This window comes from Palaemon carinicauda, chromosome 13 (genome assembly GCF_036898095.1).
Source record: "Palaemon carinicauda isolate YSFRI2023 chromosome 13, ASM3689809v2, whole genome shotgun sequence".
Lineage (NCBI taxonomy): Eukaryota > Metazoa > Arthropoda > Malacostraca > Decapoda > Palaemonidae > Palaemon > Palaemon carinicauda.
Genome location: NC_090737.1, coordinates 132342402 through 132359902, shown reverse-complemented (window position 1 = coordinate 132359902; position 17501 = coordinate 132342402). Strand labels below are relative to the sequence as shown.

Here is a 17501-nt window from a genome sequence, read left to right as displayed (position 1 = left end):
ACACAAAGAAATCATAATACTAATAAGTGGTTAGATTTTTTTATTAGACTTCATTTAATTAAAAAAAATATTTATGAGCTCCTGAAAGTTTACATTTAAAATACTAGTAAATCTTGTTTAAAGACTAATACTTTAGCTTCTTACCTAATATACATAGTAATCCAGACTAAGCCTCCTACTAGTTTCAACTTTCGGACTAGCCAAGTCTCATGCCTCATTCTGGAATCAGTCTCCAGCCTAAAATTACTAGTCATAATATCCAATACATTGGATATAGTGAATATCCAATACATTGGATATGGTGCAAAGCCTCCTACTAGTTTCAACTTTCGGACCAGCCAAGTTTTATGTCTCACTCTAGAGTCATGTCAATAATTTAGAATTACATAACTAATGTCCAATACATAAGATTCCATGCAAAGCCTCCTACTCATTTAAACTTTCGGACTTGCCAAGCATGGCGGTGCCGACGCTCTCATCATGAATTACAAAACTAGTTCTTGATTATGCGACAGGTTAATGAAGGTTAAAGTTACATATAACACAAAGCTTTCTGGATTCTCTCCAATCTATGATTTATAAAGGGAATTTATAATTTTCTTGTTTATTGGTGCAGTTAAAAGTAACAATGATTTGCAAATTGAATTTAACTTAAAACTCTTAAAACTATCCTTTTCACGAGAGATAAGAGAAAGTCATCATAATACCGATAAGGTCTCAGGAAGGCTAATACTGCAGCGCAGATTTATGTTAGCCTTAGAGAGATCAAAATAATTTATATATGAAAGCTACGCGAATTTATAAAAAGAAATAGAAATTAAATGAGACATTATATAATATTGTAATACTTTCGTAGATATTAAATTTAAATAACTTACTGGAACCATTATATCAAGTAAATAGAAAAATTTATGAAACAGAAACAATGACATTAAACATAGATTACATCCAGAAAACCCAGTGCAGAAAGAAAAAGTCTACAAAACTTCAAAATTTGATCAAAAATTAACTGGTTTCTGCAATCGCCCAGTTTAAAAATTTACGCCAAAAAATGTCAGCAAAAACAAACATTAACCAGTCACTATTCAGTAGCTCATTCAGTCAGGTTTTCTCATTACTAGCAGGGGTAACCGAGAACCTGAACAGTGTTAGTATACCTAACTTCATCCTTAGTCTTAAAAATGTTGCAAAATCTTCAAATTCAAATTCCTAAAGAAATTTCCCATGCACCATCTCGCATGCAAACTGAAATTTATACATTCAAAGATTTTGCAATGAACTAAACTAAACCTTACATAAAACTAGTACAAATATTTAACTGTATTATTGTGGAGTCTCCAAGAACCCTGCGCTAAAGGTAACAGGCAGGGTTGCAATGTTCCCGAAGTAAGGATGCATGTATTTAGAGAGCCTGCCAATCGTTAAAACCTTGCAGCCTTTCAGTTCTTTGAAGTCTAGAAGAACACTTCTGAGCATTTGTTGGAAGAATCTGCTACCAATACCTTGTTGAACAAAGTCTGGATCTGAAAAAGAAGTAATAGGTTGTAGTGCAAGGTCACAATGCAAGCCATTAATTGCCATTAATTATCAATTAAAATACTAAATTCTAAATTGACAGATTTATTTGAAATATAACCTAGAAGTACTTTAATATTAAAATCAAATGACCATAATGTCCAAAAACTGTTTTCCCGATTAGCCGACAATTGTCTTATTTTAATATGCTATAATTTTAATTATCAATATAGAAAGTTGAAAATACTACTAGTAAGAGTAGTAGGCATGTAATAGAAAATTTTGAGTTACCAAATATTTAATAAAGGTTGCATCTGAGAGCTTTTCAGTTTTAGGCTTCAAATAGTCTAAACGGCAATTCTATAAAACAGTTCCGCCAGCAAGTTATAAAGTTTAAGTGCTTTCACTAAAAAGATGAAGTCCAAGGTTCAGTTGGATACATAAATCAAACCGGCGCTGGGTCTAGAAATGGTTTAAAAATAAATATTAAACACACCTCCAAACAAAGCAAGTCCCTCGACTATTATATATCTCAAATTACTCTTTAGACTCGAGCTATGAAGTTAAAAACAGATTATGTCATTACTACAGACTATTCTACGTAGAAATAAGGTCACCAAAAGTCATAGATCATAACCAAAAATTAATATTCACATTTTACTTGGGACTGGCATTTTAAAACTAGAATCAAGTGACTAAACCAATAAGCCAATAGTTTCACTAATACATCTAACTAAATTTTACTTAGGGCATTTTAGAACTAGAATCAAGTGACTAAACCAATAAGGCGACAGTTTTAGTAAGAAACTGAACACTTGACACTGCACACAAATCTCTACCGCTATTTTTCAGTCTTGAGAGCCGTAGAGGATTATGAAAACTTCTGGTGCGGTTTCTCATTTACCATCTACTGCCATCAAAGTCTGGATTTTCTCCCAAGTTCTAGTCTAAAGTATTATTTAAGTTATAAAAGATTATTTTTTTAGCATTATTCTGATATCATCGAAAGAATGATAAAGTTCTGCCAAGATTACGAGTTACTAGTAGCGAAAGAGACTTTAGTATTAAAAGATCGTTCGTGTGACAAAGCTCTCCTACATACCGTTGGAGACAATATTAATTAAAGCTAACCTTCATAGACTAAGCGCTAAAAGATACTCAAACCTTTGCAAAAGAAATTTGCAATATTGACAAAGCTTACTAGTAAGAGAAAAGTAGAACGCCTCATTGAAAAAAACTCTCCATATTATGGTTACCTTAATTCTGCAAGAAACTCTTGAAATGTTGGTAAAGTACCATTTACAAGATTGATGCAAGTGTTGTGCAATTATGGTCTAGACTGAAGTGTTATACCTTTTATTTGAATAGGAATTTCAATAGCAAGTAGAGGCTATAACGGAGTTTGCAGCGTAAAGCTAAATAAGGACGCAACTTTATACTGTGGCAGTAATTTGTTCCTATGTAATAAACTTTGTATTAAAACACTTTGAAATTAAAAGTAAAACCCTAATAATATGCAGAGTAATTGTCTAGACAATTAGGTAATTAATTAAAGAAATAGAAGGCTAGAGCATATAGTTAAATCAAAGTATACTGGATATGAAATAATTGAACTTATAATCAATCAGACTCAAAAAATTAACCACCCAACATATTCACAATCAGGTTCACACAAGCCGAGACAATCTACACCCAACACAGTAGATATTAGATGTAAAACAACAACTAAAGTCTTCTAATTTATAAAGTTTAACTTAACTAATCAACGAAATTAATGTGCATTCACGAATTATACTTACAGCAAATAAAACACCACACAATAGAGAAATATTTGCCTGGGAAGGTTTTCCCCTGCTATGCAGCCGACTCTTAGTCCGCTACATGTTAACTCGAAGTCGAGTCGGAGAGAACTGACTACCTCGTTTCAGGAGAGGTCAGAGGTAAAGACATGGACAAATTTCCAAAGACAAGACAGAAGACAATTGCTCAAAACAGCTATAACAGTTGTATCTTAATTTTAATCTTTCAAAATTACTTAACCGTCAGTAGCTGTCGTTTCATGGTTATATTTCCTGAATTTTAATATATTCCCATTTTAGACGTATAAATAAAACAGGTGACTAAAAACTGAACATATATATATATATATATATATATATATATATATATATATATATATATATATATATATATGTATATATTTATATATATATATATATATATATATATATATATATATATATATATATATATATATATATATATATATATATATATACAATTTTCCTAATCGAACTTGAATAATTCACAAATAATAGTGATTGGTTTGTTAAATGTATAGTGAAACATGAAATTAAATATGACTCTATTTTGTTATATATTTTAACTCTTTATAATCCCTTTCATTATAACTATATAGACACACTATTTATCAAAATCATTTTCATCATCTCCTACGTCTATTGACGCAAAGGACCTCAGTTAGATTTCACCTACCTTCTCTATCTTGAGCTTTTAAATCAATACGTCTCCATTCATCTTCTCCTACTTCACGCTTCCTAGTCCTCAGCCATGTAGGCCTGGGTCTCCCAACTCTTCTAGTGAATGTGGAGCCCATCTGAACTTTTGATGAACTAATCTCTCTTGGAGAGTGCGAAGAGCATGCTCAAACCATTTCTACATCTGCCCCTCACTGTGATCTCATACACATATGGCGTTCTAGTAATCTCTCTTATAGTTTTGTTTCTATTCTTCTCCTACCATCTAACTACCAATATTCTCCTAAGGACTTTGTTCTCATATCTACAAAATCTCTTGGATATTGCTTCATTGTCATGCAACGACTCATGTCCACACAGTAACAACGATCTCAATAAACTGATATATAGCATTATTTTTTATGTAATTTCAGGTGATTTGGTTTCCAAATTTTACTTAACCTAGCCATTGTTAAAGTTAAAGTTGCGGGTTTTAGGTCTCCTCAGAGACGACCTTCATCACCTCCTCAGGCGACCAGGAGGCAGCTGGGACTATCACTAGCCCCCTCTAACCTCCCCCCCAGGCGCCACCGAGGGGAGTACCCCCGGTAGGTCTCACACTCTTCGTGCCTTAGCGGGGACGCGAACTCGGGACTTCTGAAACAGAAGCCTGCGATGCTTTTATCAATCTTTCAATAAATACAATATATAAAGACCACGTATTAGAGATCAATGTTGCTAAATATCTAAATGATTCCACCTCATTAATCATTTCTCCTTCCAATGATATTTGATCTTCCCTTGATTCCACCTCATTAATTCTTTCTCTTTAAAATGACATTGCATCTTCCCTCAATTCCACCTCATTAACCATCCCTCCTTCCAATGATTCTTCATCTTCCATTGTATAATCCGTTGTCATTAATTCTGTCTTTCCTCTATTTATCTTGAGCACCTCCCCCCATCCTCATGTGATATTTCATGCATTTTGGTAAGGAAGTTTTGCAAGTCCTGTGGTGTTCTGCTAATAAGGAAAGCATCATTAGCATAATCTAGGTCAGCTAATTTCCAATACCAAACCAGTCCAATCTTCCTCTGCCATTCCCAACTGTTCTCTGCATTACAAAATCCATGAGGAGCTTAAACAACATAGGTGACAACGTATTCCCCTGAAGTACTTCACTGTTCACTAGAAAGTCATTCGATAGGACTCCACTAACATTAACTTTGCACGCATTATACTCATAAACAGACGATCAAAATTTACATGTTTAAGAGGAACTCCATAATAACGCAAGACTCCCCAAATTGTCTGGTGCATACTATCAAAGGCCTTTTCATAGTCTAAGAGTGTCATAAAAACCGTATTCTTTAATTTATATAATGCTGTACATGTCTTAAAATGAAAATTGGTCAGTACAACTTGTACCTTTTCTAAATCCTGCTTGTTCATCTCTCAGCTTTTCATCAATCTTTCTCTCCAGTCTCTTTAGACGGAGCATACTATATAATTTCATGACAATTGACGAAGTGTGATTCCTCTGTAAACATTGCAATCAGTCGGACCTCGCTTCTTTTTTGCCATTTTCACCAACACTCCTAGCTCCCATTCATCAGGTTTTGCCTCCACGCCATATTCTACAAAATAATCTTGTAAGTATTCCGGGAGTTGCTTCATTACTCAGAATATTTCCATTAGAGGCATATTCATATAATTCTGCTCAATTTTCTTACCAAAATACCCGCCTCTCTCTCCCTCTGGAGAAAATTTTAGTAGTTAGAAAATTTAGTTTTTCCATTATTGATAGATATTAATTTGGCTTCTTCTCTGCTGATTAGATTAGTTACTCAAATTATGATTAAACGATTTTTGTAGATTTAATTAAAAAGAACATGAAGGTACCCTTTTTTGGGATAAGAGTTAGAAAACAAGAATTTTTATAAGATTTTATATAATAGAAAAGTTTAGTGAATGAATTTGTTAGAAATAAAAGTTTTTTAATATTTATTAACGGTATTTCATAAAATATGGTACCTTAATATCTGTAAAGTGGCACGTGGCCGGAAAGCACCTTTCTTTGCGATTTGAATACTTCAGTAATGATTTCCCATTGGAAATCATATATATACTATTAGTGTGTGCTGTGTTCTTTTTGCCCGCCAATCTTTGGTAGCTGAACCAGCAGAGATTTTGGGCTACACTCCACCTGGTTGCACTGTTGTTGCCAGATCCCTGCCTGTGGTTTTCCCACTTATGACGTCATTAATCCTCATTCTCATTACCCAATGAGATCTGGTATCACTGTCCCTCGGGCTTACTCAATAGTGTGGATAGGCCTTTACCAATTATTTGGTATATGGAGAGTGATCAAGGGTATAGATGACGTCATAGACTGCTCGATCTGGTAGCCAAGTGAGAATTCGTCAAATAAGTGATCGTACGGAATTTGCCCCTCTGGTGGAAGAGGCTCAAATTTCAGGCAGAGACAAGTGACCCAAGGATATACCAAATCATATAAAACTTATATAGACCAAAAATTTACTACCATGCAGATGGTATTCAAGGAAAATACCAAGTAAACAGGCCAAAGTTGACGAAATAAGATTCTACTTCTGGAATCATATGCCTGAAAGTTTCCTTCCTTGCTATAACTACAGAAACTGGAAAGTTTGCTCAATTAAAATGTTTTAGTAAAAGGTCTCCACCAGGGACTACCCAGTTGAACAAGCAAACTCTTTTCAAATCAATTTGGACCCACGCTCCAGGCGGCTATCTCCATTCTCAACATATCTGCATTAAGATTATAACTTTTTAAGTCCCTTCCGCACAAGGTGCAAATTCAGGGAGGGAACTCCTAATTTGCCCATTATTCTTCCGATTTAAAACAGTGTTACCAGATCAAACAACTTCGGGCTGGGAGTAGACAATCAAGTGAACTAATCTTTGCCAGGCCAGACGTCGAGCAGAGAGCAAAGTACCCTTCGATGGTTTGCTTAGAGTTTCATCGTCAATGGCTTCATCTACACTTGTAACCCATCCACCAAAATTGACCAATAGTATCTGCCCGACTTGCATTTGCACATGAATTAAGATTTTAGTATATAGCTAAGCAAAATTGATTTTTATTGCTAAAGATAGAGTAGTGATATGCTAGTTATTACTGCAGCCCAAACTATTTCCATTGAATTTAGAATATAATTTAGTTGTTCAAAATCCTAAATTATTATATAAAAGTCGAAAGGTTTTTACCAACTGTTCCGGGTGAATTTATTTCCACATCCTTTCCAGGTGCCATTGGATGTATGAAACTCCCTTAAAATATCGATAAGATTTTTCTTCTCCAGAATTTTTTTTTCAAGAACACACCAAATTACAATAAGAATATTTATTACTCCAAACTTGACAAAAGTTTGGTAATGTCATGCAAGATATCCAAGCGGGGCTGTAGTTTCAGTACCAGCTAATTTGAGAGTAGTTGACACCACTAAAAGTCGATAGAATATTGTCCTTTAACTTGAAATGGTCATATATCTTTGGTCCATTATACACACAAGGATTTATAATACTAATAATTGGTTAGTTTTTTTTTATTTGACTTCATTTAATTATAAAAAATATTTATGAGCTCCTGAAACTTTACATTTAAAGTACTAGTAAATCTTGTTTAAAGACTACTAATACTTTAGCTTCTTACCTAATATACATAGTAATCCAGACTAAGCCTCCTACTAGTTTCAACTTTCGGACTAGCCAAATCTCATGCCTCATTCTGGAATCAGTCTCCAGCCTAAAATTACTAGTCATAATATCCAATACATTGGATATGGTGAATATCCAATACATTGGATATGGTGAATATCCAATACATTGGATATGGTGAATATCCAATACATTGGATATGGTGAATATCCAATACATTGGATATGGTGAATATCCAATACATTGGATATGGTGAATATCCAATACATTGGATATGGTGAATATCCAATACATTGGATATGGTGCAAAGCCTCCTACTAGTTTCAACTTTCGGACCAGCCAAGTTTCATGTCTCACTCTTAAGTCTTGTCTCTAATTTAGAATTACATAACTAATGTCCAAACTAATGTCCAATACATGGACTCCATGCAAAGCCTCCTACTCATTTAAACTTTCGGACTTGCCAAGCATGGCGGTGCCGCCGCTCTCATCATGAATTACAAAACTAGTTCTTGATTATGTGACAGGTTAATGAAGGTTAAAGTTACATCTTCCACAAAGCTTTCAGAATTTTCGAAGATTTATAAAAGAATATTTTTTTTTTTGGTGCAGTTTGAAGTAACAATGATTTGCAAATTAAATTTACCTAAAAAAGGTTTTAATTAAAACTGATCCTTTACACAGGACAGAAGGGAAAGTTTCATCATAATATCCCTTTTTTGGGATAAGAGTTAGAAAACAAGAATTTTTATAAGATTTTAAATAACAGACAGAAAAGTTTAGTGAATGAATTTGGATGAAATAAAAGTTTTTAATATTTATCAACGGTATTTCATAAAATATGGTACCTTAATATCTGTAAAGTGGCACGTGGCCAGAAAGCCCCTTTCTTTGCGATTTGAATACTTCACTAATGATTTTCCATTGGAAATCATATATATGCTATTAGTAGAAGCTGTGTTCTTTTTGCCCGCCAATCTTTGGCAGCTGAACGAGCAGAGATTTTGGGCTACACTCCATCTGGTTGCACTATTGTTGCCAGATCCGTGCCTGTGGTTTTCCCACTTCTGACGTCATTAATCCCCGTTCTCTTCACCCAATGAGATCTGGTATCACTGTCCCTCGGGCTTACTCAATAGTGTGGATAGCCCTTTACCAATTATGTGGTATATGGTGAGTGATCAAGGGTGTAGATGACGTCAGACTGCTCGATCTGGTAACGAGAATTCCAGTCAAATCCGAGTGACCGCCCTGAATTTGCCCCTCTGGAAGATGCTCAAATTGCAGACTAAGACAAGTGACTCAAAGATATACCCAATTATATATAACTTATAAACCAAAAACTTACTACCATGCATATGGTATTCAAGGAAAATGCCAAGTAAACATGCTAATGTTAACGAAATGAGATTTTACTTCTGGAATCATATGCTTGAAAGTTTCCTTTTTTGCTATAACTACAGAAACTGATTTTCCATTGGAAATCATATATATGCTATTAGTAGAAGCTGTGTTCTTTTTGCCCGCCAATCTTTGGCAGCTGAACGAGCAGAGATTTTGGGCTACACTCCATCTGGTTGCACTATTGTTGCCAGATCCGTGCCTGTGGTTTTCCCACTTCTGACGTCATTAATCCCCGTTCTCTTCACCCAATGAGATCTGGTATCACTGTCCCTCGGGCTTACTCAATAGTGTGGATAGCCCTTTACCAATTATGTGGTATATGGTAAGTGATCAAGGGTGTAGATGACGTCAGACTGCTCGATCTGGTAACTGAGAATTCCAGTCAAATCCGAGTGACCGCCCTGAATTTGCCCCTCTGGAAGATGCTCAAATTGCAGACTAAGACAAGTGACTCAAAGATATACCCAATTATATATAACTTATAAACCAAAAACTTACTACCATGCATATGGTATTCAAGGAAAATGCCAAGTAAACATGCTAATGTTAACGAAATGAGATTTTACTTCTGGAATCATATGCTTGAAAGTTTCCTTTTTTGCTATAACTACAGAAACTGGAGCTCTGTAGTTTGCTTGATTAAAATGCTTTAGTAAAAGGTCTCCACCAGGTTTTACAGTTTAACAAACAAACACTTTCCAAATCAATTTGGATCCACGCTCCAGGTGACTATCTCCATTCTCTGCAGTCACTGTTGTTCTCAACATATCTGCATTAATATTAGGAAAAACTTTTTAGGCCCCTTCTGCACAAGGTGCAATTGCATGGCAGGCACTCTTGATTAGCCCATTATTCTTTTGCTTTGAAACGGTTACCAGATCATACAGTTTCAGGCTGGAAGTAGACAATCAAGCAAACTCAACTTTGCCAGCCCAGATGTCTAGCAGAGAGCAAAGTACCCTTCGATGGTTTGCTTAAGAGTTTAATGTCTATGGCCTCATCTACACTCTTCGTAACCCATACAACAAAATTGGTTAGAGACTGCCCGCCTAGCATTGGCCCTCGTATGGAAGGGGTCTATCCAAATGAAATTACTATAATATCGTTAATTCCAATAAATTAAGATATTTATATAGATAAGCAAAAATTGCTTTTTATTGCTTAAGATACTCTACTCTAGTGGTAATAAGCTGGTTATTATTGCAGCCCAAAATACTTTCATTGGATTTAATAAATAATTTAAGATTTCAAAGTCTTTAATTAGTATAGAAAAGTCGAAAGGTTTTTACCAAACTGTTCCGGGTGTATTTACTTCACACAACTTTTCCAGGTGCCATTGGATGTAAGAGACACTTTTAAAATCTTTATAAGATTTTTTTTTCGCACATTTCTTTTTCACGACCAAATTACAATTAAAATATTTTTTGCTCCAAACTTGCAAAAAGTCTGGCAAGGTTTCCTTATAGTTTGGGACTGAGGAGTGTCCAAGATAGCCAGACGACGTAGTAGTTACTGTACCAACTCATTTGAGAGTAGTTGACACCACTAAAAGTTGAATAGAATATAGTCCTTTAACCTCAGGTGGTCATAGATCTTAAGTACATTATACACAAAGGAATCATAATACTAATAAGTGGTTAGATTTTTTTATTTGACTTCATTTAATTACAAAAAATATTTATGAGCTCCTGAAAGTTTATATTTAAAGTACTAGTAAATCTTGTTTAAAGACTACTAATACTTTAGCTTCTTACCTAATATACATAGTAATCCAGACTAAGCCTCCTACTAGTTTCAACTTTCGGACTAGCCAAGTCTCATGCCTCATTCTGGAATCAGTCTCCAGCCTAAAATTACTAGTCATAATATCCAATACATTGGATATGGTGAATATCCAATACATTGGATATGGTGCAAAGCCTCCTACTAGTTTCAACTTTCGGACCAGCTAAGTTTTATGTCTCACTCTCGAGTCATGTCAATAATCTAGAATTACATAACTAATGTCCAAACTAATGTCCAATACATAAGATTCCATGCAAAGCCTCCTACTCATTTAAACTTTCGGACTTGCCAAGCATGGCGGTGCCGACGCTCTCATCATGAATTACAAAACTAGTTCTTGATTATGTGACAGGTTAATGAAGGTTAAAGTTACATCTTCCACAAAGCTTTCTGGATTCTCTCCAATCGAAGATTTATAAAGTGAATACAATTTTTGTTGGTGCAGTTAAAAGTAGCAATGATTTGTAGATTAAATTTACCTAAAAAGATTTGAACTAAAACTTATCATTTACACAGGATATAAAGGAAAGTTTCATCATAATACTAATAGGGTCTCAGGAAGGCTAATACTGCTGGGCAGATTTATATTAGCCTTAGAGAGATCAAAATAATTTAAACTATGAATGTTACGTGAATTTATAAAATAAAGAAATCAAGACATTATAATAAGCATAATAATATTTCCGTAGATAAGATGTAAATAACTTACTGGAACCATTATATTAAGTAAATAGAAAAATTTATGCAACAGAAACAATGACATTAAACAAACAAACATTAAATCCAGAAAGCCCAGTGCAGAAAGAAAAGAGAAATCTACAAAACTTCTGAATTTGAACAAAAATTAACTGGTTTCCGTAATCTCCCAGTTTAAATAAAATTTACGCCAAATAAGTATGTAAAGACAAACATTAACCCGTCACTATTCAGAAGCTCATTAGGTCAGGTTTCCCCATTACTAGCAGGGGTAACCGAGAACCTGAACAGTGTTAGTATCCCTAATTTCCTTAGTCCTAATAATGTTGCAAAATCTTCAAATTTAAATTACTAAAGAAATTCCGCATGCACCATCTCGCACGTAAACTGAAATTTATGCATTCAAAGATTTTGCAATGAACTAACCTAAACCTTACATAAAACCAGTACAAACATTCAACTGTATTATTGTGGAGTCTCCAAGAACCCTGCGCTAAAGGTAACAGGCAGGGTTGCAATGTTCCCGAAGTAAGGATGCATGTATTTAAGAGAGCCTGCCAATCTTTAAAACCTTGCAGCCTTTCAGTTCTTTGAAGTCTAGAACACTTCTGAGCATTTGTTGGAAGAATCTGCTACCAATACCCTGTTGAACAAAGTCTGGATCTGAAAAAGAAGTAATAGGTTGTAGTGCAAGGTCACAACGCAAGCCATTAATTACCAATTAAAATACCAAGTTCTAAATAGACAGATTTATTTCAAATATAACCCTGGAAGTACTTTCCTATTAAAATCAAATCACCATAATGTCAATAAACAATGTTATCCTGATATACCGACAATTGCCCTATTTTAATAAGCTATAATTTTACCCATCAATATAGAAAGTAGAAATGAATACCGGTAAGAGTAGTAGGCATGTAATAGAAAATTTTGAGTTACCAAATATTTAATAAAGGTTGCATCTGAGAGCTTTTCAGTTTTAGGCTTCAAATAGTCTAAACGGTAATTCTATAAAACAGTTCCGCCAGCAAGTTATAAATTTTAAGTGCTTTCACTAAAAAGATTAAGTCCAAGGTTCAGTTGGATACACAAATAAAACCGGCGCTGGGTCTAGAAATGTTTTAAAAATAAATATTAAACACACCTCCAAACAAAGCAAGTCCCTCGACTATTATATATCTCAAATTACTCTTTAGACTCGAGCTATGAAGTTAAAAACAGATTATGTAGTAACTCGAGCTATGAAGTTAAAACAGATTATGTCATTACTACAGACTATTCTACGTAGAAATAAGGTCACCAAAAGTCATAAATCATAACCAAAAATTGATAGTCACATTTTACTTGGGACTGGCATTTTAAAACTAGAATAAAGTGACTAAACCAATAAGGCAATAGTTTCACTAATACATCTACCTAAATTTTACTTAGGACTGGCATTTTAAAACTAGAATCAAGTGACTAAACCAATAAGGCGACAGTTTTAGTAAGAAACTGAACACTTGAAACTGCACACAAATCTCTACTGCCATTTTTCAGTCTTGAGAGCCGTAAAGGATTATGAAAACTTCTGGTGCGGTTTCTCATTTACCATCTACTGCCATCAAAGTCTGGATTTTCTCCCAAGTTCTTGTCTAAAGTATTATTTAAGTTATAAAATATTTTTTTAGCATTATTCTGATATCATCAAAAGAATGATAAAAGTTCTGCCAAGATTACGTGTTACTAGTAGCGAAAGCGACACTATTTGCCCCACCTGTGGTTCCAAGTGCCGACTGTAGTATTAAAAGATCGTTCGTGTGACAAAGCTCTCCTACATAACGTTGGAGACAATATTAATTAAAGCTAACCTTCATAGACTAAGCGCTAAAAGATACTCATAAACCTCTGCAAAAGAAATTTGCAATATTGACAAAGCTTACTAGTACGAGAGAAGTAGAACGCCTCATTGAAAAAAAAAACTCCATATTATGGTTTCCTTAATTCTGCAAAAAACTCTTGAAATGTTGTAAAGTACATTTACAAGATTGATACAAGTGTTGTGCAATTATGGTCTAGACTGGAGTTTTATACCTTTTATTTGAATAGGAATTTCAATAGCAAGTAGAGGCTATAACGCAGTTTGCAGAGTAAAGCTAAATAAAGACAACGTTATACTGTGGCAGTAATTTTTTCCTATATAATAAACTTTGCATTAAAATATGTTGAAATAAAGAGTAAAACCCTAATAATATGCAAGACATTAGCTGCCTTTGAATTGACAATTTAGCCAGGGACTGATATTAATGAGTAATTGTCTGGACAATTAGGTAGTGAATTAGAAGGCTAGAGCATAGTGTTAAATCCAAGTTCACTCGATATGAATTAATTGAACTTATACTCAATCAAACACTCAAAAAATGAAGAACCCAACAGATTCACAATCAGGTTCACACAAGCAGAGACAGTCTACACCCAACACAGTAGATATTAGATGTAAAACAACAACTAAGTCTTCTATTTTATCAAGTTTAACTTAACTAATCAACGAAATTAATGTGCATTCAAAAATTATACTTACAGCAAATAGAACACCACACAATAGAGAAATATTTGCCTGGGAAAGTTTTCCCCAGCCATGCAACTGCCTCTTAGTCAGCTACATGTTAACTCGAAGTCGAGCCGGAGAGAACTGACTACCTTGTTTTTGGAGAAGTCAGAAGTAAAGACATGGGCATATTTCTAAGGACAGAATAGGAAGACAATTGCAAAAAACAGCTATAAGAGTTGTATCTTCCTTTTTTCAGCTTTCAAATTCACTTAACCGTCAGTTGCAGTAGTTTCATAGTTATATTCCCTAAATTTTAATATATTCCTATTTTAAACGGATATATAAAACAGGTGACTAAAAACTGAATATGTATGTATATATATATATATGTATATATATATATATATATATATATATATATATATATATATATATATATATATATATATAATAGGAACAAATCATATTTGAAATTTTACCGTTTTCCTAATCGAACTTTAATAAATCACAAATGATAGTGATTGGTTTTGTTAAATGCGTAGTGAAACATGGAATTAAATATGACTCTATTTTGTTATATATTTTTTGTTCTTTATGATCCCGTTCATTGTAATTATATAAACACACTATTTATCAAAATCATCGTCATCATCTCCTACACCTATTGACGCAAAGGGCTTCGGTTAGATTTCGCCTACCATCTCTATCTTGAGCTTTTAAATCAATGTCTCCATTCATCTTCTCCTACTTCACCCCTCCTAGTCCTCAGCCATGTAGGACTGGGTCTCCCAACTCTTCTAGTGCCTTGTGGAGCCCAGAGCATGCTCATACCATCTCCATCTGCCCCTCACCATGATCTCATACACATATGGCATTCTAGTAATCTCTCTTATAGTTTTGTTTCTAATCCTCTCCTACCATCTAACTACCAACATTCTCCTGAGGACTTTGTTCACAATTCTACAGAATCTGTTTGATATTTCTTCATTGTCATGCAACGACTCATGAACACACCGTAACAACGATCTCAATGAACTGATATATAGCATGATTTTTTATGCAATTTCAGGCGATTTAGTTTCCAGATTTTACTTAACCTAGCCATACTCTGATTTGCTTTTATCAATCTTTCATTAAACTCAAATTCTAAAGACCACGTATTAGAGATCAAAGTTGCTAAATATCTAAATGATTCCACATCATTAATCATTTCTCCTTCCAATGATATTTTATCTTCCCTTGATTCTACCTCATTAATTCTTTCTCTTTAAAATGAAATTTCATCTTCCCTTTATTCCACCTTATTAATCATCCCTCCTTCCAATGATATTTTATCTTCCATTGCATAATCCGTTGTCATTATCTCTGTCTTTCCTCTATTTATCTTGAGCCCAACCTCATGTGATATTTCATGCATTCTGGTAAGGAAGATTTGCAAGTCCTGTGGTGTTCTGCTAATAAGGAAAGCATTATTAGCATACTCTAGGTCAGGTAATTTCCTGTTACCAATAAAGTCCAATCTTCCTCTGCCATTCCCAACTGTTCTCTGCATTACAAAATCCATGAGGAGCATAAACAACATAGGTGACAACGTATTCCCCTGAAGTACTTCACTGTTCACTCGAGAGTCATTAGATAGGACTCCACTAACATTAACTTTACACTTATGTTCATGAACAAACGATCAAATTTACATGTTTAAGAGGAACTCCATAATAAAGCAAGACTCCTCAAAATTGTCTGTTGCATACTATCAAATGCCTTTTTATAGTCCATAAGTGCCATCAAAAATGGATTCTATAATTTACATATTGCTGTACATGTCTTAAAATGAAAATTGGTCAGTACAACTTGAAACTTTTCTAAATCCTGCTTTTTCATCTCTCAGCATTGCATCAATCTTTCTCTCTTGTCTCTTTAGAAAGAGCATACTATATATTTTCATGACATCTGACATAATTGTGATGCCTCTGTAAACATTGCAATCAGTCAGATCTCCCCTATTTTTTGCCATTTTCACCAACACTCCTGGCTCCCATTCTTCAGGTTGTGCCTCTATGCCATATTTTACAAAATGATCTTGTTAGTATTCTGGGAGTTGCTTCATTACACAAAATATTACCATTCGAAGCATATTCACATAATACTGCTCAATTTTCAAATCAAAATACCAGTGTCTCTCTCTCTCTCTCTCTCTCTCTCTCTCTCGTCTATGCCCATAATTCAGGATTTTCAAGCAATTTCTCCTATTGCCAATTTTAGTAGTTTGAAAATTTAGTTTTTTCATTATCGATAGAGATATTAATTTGTCTTATTCTCTGATTAGATTTGTTACTCAATTTATGATTAAAATATTTTTGTAGATTTATATTAAAAAGACCATGAAGGTACTCTTTTGTAGGATAAGAGTTAGAATACACAAGATTTTTTTATATTTTATATAACAGACAGAAAAGTTTAGTGAATGAGTTTGGAAGTAACAAAAGTTTTGAATATTTATTAACATTATTTTATAAAATATGATTCTTAATGTGTGTAAAGTGGCTGGAAAGCACCTTTCTTTGCAATTTGAATACTTCAGTAATTATTTTCCATTAGAAATCATATATATACTATTGGTGTCTGCTGTGTTCTTTTTGCCCGCCAGACTTTGTCAGCTGAACGAGCTGAGATTGTGGGCTACCCTATCCGGTTGCACTGTTGCCAGATCCTTGCCCGTAGCTTTCCCACTTCTTGACATTCCTCGTTCTGCTTACCCAATGAGGTCTGGTATCACTTTCCCTCGGACTTACTCTGTAGTTTGGATATGCCTTTACCAATTATGTGGTATATGGCTAGTGATCAAGGGTGTAGATGACTCAATAGACTGCTCGATCTGGGAAGTAAACTTGCTACCATGCAGATGGTACTCAAGGAAAATGCCAAGTAAACAGGTTAATGTTAACCAAAAAAGATTTTATTTCTGGAATCATGCCTGAAAGTTTCCTTCCTTGCTATAACTACAGAAACTAGAGAGAGATAGTTTGCTCTTATCAAAATGTTTTAGTAAAAGGTCTCCACCAGGGACTACACAGTTGAACAATCAACCCTTTCCCAAGCAATTTGGACCCACGCTCCAGGTGACTATCTCCATTCCCTGCTTAATCACAGTTTTTCTCAACATAACTGCTTTAAGAAGAAAAATTTCTAAACCCCTTCCCCACAGGCTGCAAATGCAGGGTGGGCACTCCCGATTTGCAAATTATTCTGTTGCTTTGAAACTCTTTCCATATCAAACCGTTTCAGGCTGGAATTAGACAATCAGGACTAAGACTTTACCAGGCCATACGTCGAGCAGAGAGCAAAGTACCCTTCGATGGTTTACCAGAGTTTTATAGTCTATGGCTTCATCTAC

The 17501-nt window shown here is 34.4% G+C and overlaps 3 long non-coding RNA genes across 3 annotated transcripts in view; 1 reads left to right on the top strand and 2 right to left on the bottom strand.

Moving 5' to 3' along the window:
- The first annotated feature begins 33 nt into the window (after window positions 1-33).
- LOC137652445 (uncharacterized) lies at window positions 34-8264 on the top strand. Its single transcript, XR_011046293.1, has 2 exons — window positions 34-496; window positions 8202-8264. It is a non-coding gene; the product is annotated as an uncharacterized lncRNA (long non-coding RNA).
- Window positions 935-17501, bottom strand: part of LOC137652446 (uncharacterized) — a 35316-nt gene continuing 18749 nt past the window's right edge. Inside the window, exon 3 of the long non-coding RNA XR_011046295.1 lies at window positions 935-1138. This is a non-coding gene — a long non-coding RNA (uncharacterized lncRNA). The remainder of the gene's footprint in view (window positions 1139-17501) is intronic.
- On the bottom strand, window positions 10731-14257 carry LOC137652452 (uncharacterized). Its single transcript, XR_011046300.1, has 2 exons — window positions 14138-14257; window positions 10731-12240 (listed from the first exon to the last, which is right to left on the bottom strand). It is a non-coding gene; the product is annotated as an uncharacterized lncRNA (long non-coding RNA).